The following is a 6,000-nucleotide window of genomic DNA, read 5'->3' on the forward strand; positions in this document are numbered from 1 at the left end:
GGTCAGTTGCTGGGCAGTGGCCTATCAGGAGAACCGAGAGAGAGAGAGAGAGAGTTCTCAGTTATGTGAGGGTTCCCAGCATGGTAGAGAAGCCTGGGGTCTGGGGGGTCACTGTGGGGGAGGACAGGTGCAGCTCAGGGCCACATGGCCCTTGGCTCTGAGGTTTCGGACTCTGATTTTGGTGACCTGTCAATCAGAGGCCCCACCTGGGGCTGGATGCTGATGGGGAAACTGGGAGGAGAAGCATCCTCCTCTGACCAAAGGCAGGATGCACACACACGCACACATCTACACACAGCCCAGGCTGCCCTAGACGGAAGCGGGGGGGGGGGGGGTGGCGGGGCGGGGGGCAAGAGGGAGACAGGCAGGGAGAGAGAGTGAGGTGAGAGAGACAGGAAGCAGGGAAGAGGGATGAGGGGCAGAAAGGGATCGAGTCTTCAGGAACTGGGGCTGAGGCCAAGCCCAAAGGGTTGGGCCGCTGGGACAGCGCGGTGCCTGCACACGGCCCGGGTGGGGAGGCGGTCCATTCGCTGCCTGTGATTCGTTCTGGGAATTGAACCTCTTTCCATGGCCCCCTCCCCACCGGTCCTGGTTTTCTCCATCTGCACAAGGAGACCCTCCCGCGTACCGTCCCCCCATCCCCGATGGGTAAGACATCTCCCGGGCCACCTCCTGCCCCACAGATCTTTCTGGATGGTCATGACCACTTCTGACATTAGCGACTCCATGAGTCAAGGCAGCGGCAAGGCCTCCAGAGCCCAGCTGCCAGAGAAGGCTTTCAGAAAGGTGTCAGGGAGCCTGGGCACCGAGGCCGGGAATGCTGAGGTGCTTCTGGGAAGGCATCCTAGAGGAAAGGCAAGGAAAGCATGAAAGGGGGCCTCCCTGGGGCCTCTGGGCCCCCGGGACGGCGACTGTGCAGAGAGGCCGGGAGCCCCTCGCCCGGCGCGCTGGCAGGCCAGGGCAGCAGCCGGCCAGGGACAGTGTCCCCTCGGCTGCAGACAGCCTGGCTCCAGGCCCACCTCCCAGTGCCCTGGGCCTGACATCTTCTGGGCAGAGCCGCGGTGCCCGGGGAGCCGTGTGGATGGTGTTAGTAAACACGCTTTCTTGCGCCCAGCCTGGCAGGGCCTGTGGGCAGCGGGAGGGCGAGGAGCTGGCAGCTCCCACGGCTGGGCAGGAGGACGGGCGGGCAGACAGGCGGGCGGGCCGCCCCGCACAGCCAAGCCAAGGCCCAGAATGGAGCAGCTGCTCCCGTCGCCATGGCGACGGGGACTGAACAATGAGCAGCCAGAAACGCAGCGTGGCCGCCCAGCACCACGGGCCCCGCACTCCCGCCGGCCCTCACACCTACACACGCGTGCACACGCTTGCACGCACACACGCACGCGCGCACACGCGGGCCCGCAGCCCGGCCTCCCTGCTGGGCAGAAGCAGGGCGCCGGCGGGAGGGAGAAGCAGGGGGTCCAGAGGGAGGGCAGGACCAGGCCAAGGAGAGGGTGAGAAGCAAGGGCGAAGGGGAACCCAGCTTCGCGGCTGCAAAGTTGAGCAAAAATCTCACCATTTGATCCCAGCTAAAAATAGGTTTTAAAAACTAGCCGGCTTTGCAGAGGGTCACGTGGTACCTCGGGTTCTTACAGAACAGGAGAACTAAAGGGGGTCTCTAATTAGCAAAAGGCATCTGCAAACAAATCCCCTGGTACTTAGGGAAGGGTCGCCAAGAGAACCTGACGGGAGCTTTCGGTCCCAGGAACTCAGAAGACGCCTTTATGAATGGACCCGAAGCCTGTGTCATCCCTCCTTAGAGAGAATGTGAAGCAGAGAGGGAAGTTGTGTCCCGAGGCCTGAGGGGCATGAGGAGGTGCGAGGGAATGTGCAGGGATGAGGGTGGGGGGAACCGGACGTGGGCCCATGCAGCGGGGAGGGGGCAGGCTCTGCTTGGGGTGGTCCCGGCGTTCCTGAACATTTCCTTTGTGCACGTGGACCCTTCCAGGAGGCCCTCAGGACCCCGGGGAAGGTGGCGAGGTCCTCAGGGAGCCCAGTCATCTCCATCTTTTAACTGAGAGAGGGAACCCAACCCTGAGCAGCGCTCTCCCCTCCATCAGCCAGCCAGTCCCTCTTTGGGGATCCCATCCTTGTTTTGACAACAAAAACCCAGGTCTGGGAGCATAGGGAGCCTTCCCGAGGACAGGCAATTCCATGCCAATTTCCATCACGTTCTGCACCTCCCCGGAGACTGATTTCTGGTGGCTTTGCTGGACTCCTTCCTGCTTCAGAGCAGGGAGATACCGGCTAGATCCTTGTCGTAGAAAAGACAGGACCACCCACGACTCGGCCTGATTCGTGTGAAAGCTGAAAGGCACATTTGAGGAATTACAGTGTCTACTCCCCACTCCCCAGTTTGGAAAGGATCTACTTGAAAATCACAGCAGGTGAATGCTAGAGCTGAAAGGGGAACCTTGAGGGAGTCTGACCTCCAAGCAGTGCAGGGAGAGGCAATGGAGTGGGAGTCGGGGGAGTAAGAAAAAGGGGAATAAGGCAGGATGTTGCTTTGGTTTTAAAGAGAGAGCAGAGGGGCGCCTGGGTGGCTCAGTGGGTTAAGGCCTCTGCCTTCGGCTCAGGTCATGATCCCAGGGTCCTGGGATCAGGCCCCGCATCGGGCTTTCTGCTCCGTGGGGATCCTGCTTCCTCCTCTCTCTCTCTGCCCGCCTTTCTTCGTACTTGTGATCTCTGTCTGTCAAATAAATAAATAAAATCTTTAATAAATAAATAAAGAGAGTAGAGAGAGGAGAAAAGAAAAACAGCACTTGGCAAACGGGAAGGGGCTTGGGAAGAAAAGGGAAGACTGGGTGCAAAGAGGTGTCTCCCACTAATCTCATCAATGGAGCCCTGTTCTAGCAGGTTCCAGCGAACACATTAAAGCACAGTCCAGACATCTCAAAGGCCCCACCCTCAGCTTCCCAGCATTGGAAACTATGGGCACCACCAAAGGTAAAACATAGGAAAAGGACAGAGGGAGCACAAGGACCCAGCCGGCCCCCCGTCTCCCCCTAGGCCCAACATCTCGCTGCGAAGTTCTGGAAGCCCTAGGAAACCATCTGTGCTGGCTCAGAAGTGGCAGAGAGGGAATTAAAACCACGAAAGGAAGGATCAGAGAGAGACTCTTTCCCCTCAAGAGCCACTTTAGTAGATGAAAAAAGCCAGGCGATTTCTAATCATCACAAATTGTTTGAGCTTCTGGTTGCATCCTCTGAAGCCCAAGCGGCCTCCCCGGTCACTGGCTGATGCTGGCAGGGCTCTGGTGGTCCGAGCGCTGCCGGGCGAGAGCCCACCTATCTCTTCCTCCCCAGTTCCTGGAACCCTGGGCCTGTCCTCGCGGGTCCCTGGGCAGAGGCCAGGCCCACTGACCCCACTTATCTAAGGAAATCTGACAAGACTGCAGCCCTTGGGGGTATGGCCGCTGGCAAAACATACGGTGCATCGTTAACAGGACTTCCTTTTAGGAAATGAGCTGTTGTAATTAAATCCCCATTCATTTTTGTAACATACACACAGAGACAAATAGATCTTTATCCTTTATAGGCACAGAAGAGAAAAAGCTTATAAGGGACAGAAATTCTCTGGTGTCAAGTCTTATCAAAGGCTTCCTAGATCCAGGTGTAGTGAGGACTTTGAATTCTTAAACCTAGCCGGTGGCCCCAGTGGGCTGGTGGCCGGCTCTCTTTGCTCCCTTCAGGACAGGCGAGGGAGCGTTCTGGAGTAGAAGAATGTGCTGGCCTAGAATTTGCAGGAAGGAAGCTACCTCTTCTTCCCATCCCACAGCCATCCAACAGAGCGAGAGCTCGAATAAAGATTAAATTAGATTTGCTTCAATTGGGTTTAATCTGATTCGGTTCAACCCAAACACTGACTATGAGTTGTGCGAGGTTCTAGACATGGAAGAGACGCAAGAGGAAAAACGAGGCAGGCTCCTGAGGGCCCCTGGGGAGGGGTGCTGGCCGGCACAGGGCTCAGTCCCATGGGAGGGAGGGGTGCAGGGTAAGGGGCCTTGGCTTGTTCCCACTGGGCCTGGGATGGCTTGGGGGTGACAGAGAAGGGTAGAATTTCCTTAACAGAGACTGGGGCAAGCACACCCAGGGAGAACAGAAGGTGGAGATGGGAAACAACCAAGGTCCTGGGGTCTGTCCATACTAGAGTCGTAAGTATCGTGGGAGACAAGGTGCAGAAATGAGAAACTGGACATCTCTCCTGGCTTTGGGAACCAAGCAGATATAAGACTATTTCCTCACAAGGGACATTTTCTTTCTCAAAGTCATCAAATGGCTATAGGCAAAACAAGCAAACAAAAACCCCAAACTGAACTACAGCTGTTTCTCAGTTTCCAAATAGCAGGTGAAAGGCACAGAGTTCTTTGGCGGGGGGGGGGGGGGGTGGGGGGGGGGGGGGGGGGTCTCAGAGGTGAAGGCGATCCAGGGTCAGCCCCGAGCCACTTGCAAACCCTCAAAATTGCAAATACCGTGGGGCCCTTCCCTGTACTTAGAGCTTTGAAATCAGTGGAAAATCACAAAGCTTCTTTGAGATGCAAATGGTGCGCGCTGGGCTGGGCGAACAATTCAGATCACTATCTGCCCAGGGCCGGCTTTCTGTAGGGCTTTTGGCTGGTTGACCCCAAGGAGGCTAAATCACAGGTACCAGGGCTTCACACAAGGTAGGAGGTGCAAAAGGCCATTTGGCAAAAGCACAGAAAGTGCCAGGGAAATGGCAGCTCCACCTGGCTTGATCAGGACAAGCATTAGGTCCCAGGAGCAGATTTCAAGACCCGTGGCTTGCAGGTGTTCCAGCCCTGACTCCAGAGTGGCACAGCTGTGTGACTTTGAGCCAAGTGCTAACCTCTCTATGCTCCAATGTCCTCTGTAAAACAGGGATTAAAAACAGTGCAATTCCTTTCTCCAATGATTGTTGAGAAGACTGCATAAGCCAATATCTGTAGAGCGTGGACGACAGTGCAGGGCACAGAATAAGGACTTTGAGAGTTTCTTGTTATTAGGGGAATGGTTTAAGTAGTTGTGCAGAGACCTGGAAGGTAGGGGCATAAGGAAATCATTGTATATGAGGAAAATGCCGTGTTAATTCTCGGCACCCCGAGAGCTTTCAAAAATTAAAAGAATTTCCTTGCAGACTCCCAGGTTCAAAGATGAAGGGGACCACCTCCGGAAGGGGCTTCCACATTTCGGTGGACAAGCACGTCACAGACAGAGGCCGAGCTTCAGACTGGCGGTTGAACGACACAATGAGGTCCCTCCCAGCCCTTATATTCTGTGCCCTTCACTGGGCTCTGCACAGAGGGGAGTGCTCCCCGAGTGCTCCCTCAGTGCTCCCTGGGCTATGAAAAGGCAAACAAGAGAACTAGTGGCTAGTGTTCCCAGACATATCCTGCCAGAGGGGTCTACCCTACGTGGTCCCTAAGCCTCCCTGGACAACACCAAAAGGATCATTTAGAAAGTCTGGGTCTTGGGGCACCTGGGTGGCTCAGCGGGTTAAGCCTCTGCCTTCGGCTCAGGTCATGATCTCAGGGTCCTGGGATTGAGTCCCACATCGGGCTCTCTGCTCAGCAGGGAGCCTGCTTCCACCTCTCTCTCTCTGCCTGCCTCTGCCTACTTGTGATCTCTCTTTCTCTCTCTCTGTCAAATAAATAAATAAAATCTTAAAAAAAAAAAAAAGAAAGAAAGAAAGAGAGAAAGAAAGAAAGAGAGAGAGAGAAAGAAAGAAAGAAAGAAAGTAAGTAAGTCAGTCAGTCTCGGTTTTACTGCTTGCTTGTCCTTACTATTCGGTAAGGCCGGGTGGGGATGGGTAGAAGATAGGGAGTTTTAGTTTTTCTCCCTATCTCTCTGTCTCTCTCTGCCTCTGTCTCTTTCCATCATCTTTTCACGGACCTTAATTTAAAGATTGGGAAACTGACGCCTGATACCTTATCCAGCGTGACGTACAGCCGCTCCCTGGCTAAGC

This window comes from Mustela erminea, chromosome 7 (genome assembly GCF_009829155.1).
Source record: "Mustela erminea isolate mMusErm1 chromosome 7, mMusErm1.Pri, whole genome shotgun sequence".
NCBI lineage: Eukaryota > Metazoa > Chordata > Mammalia > Carnivora > Mustelidae > Mustela > Mustela erminea.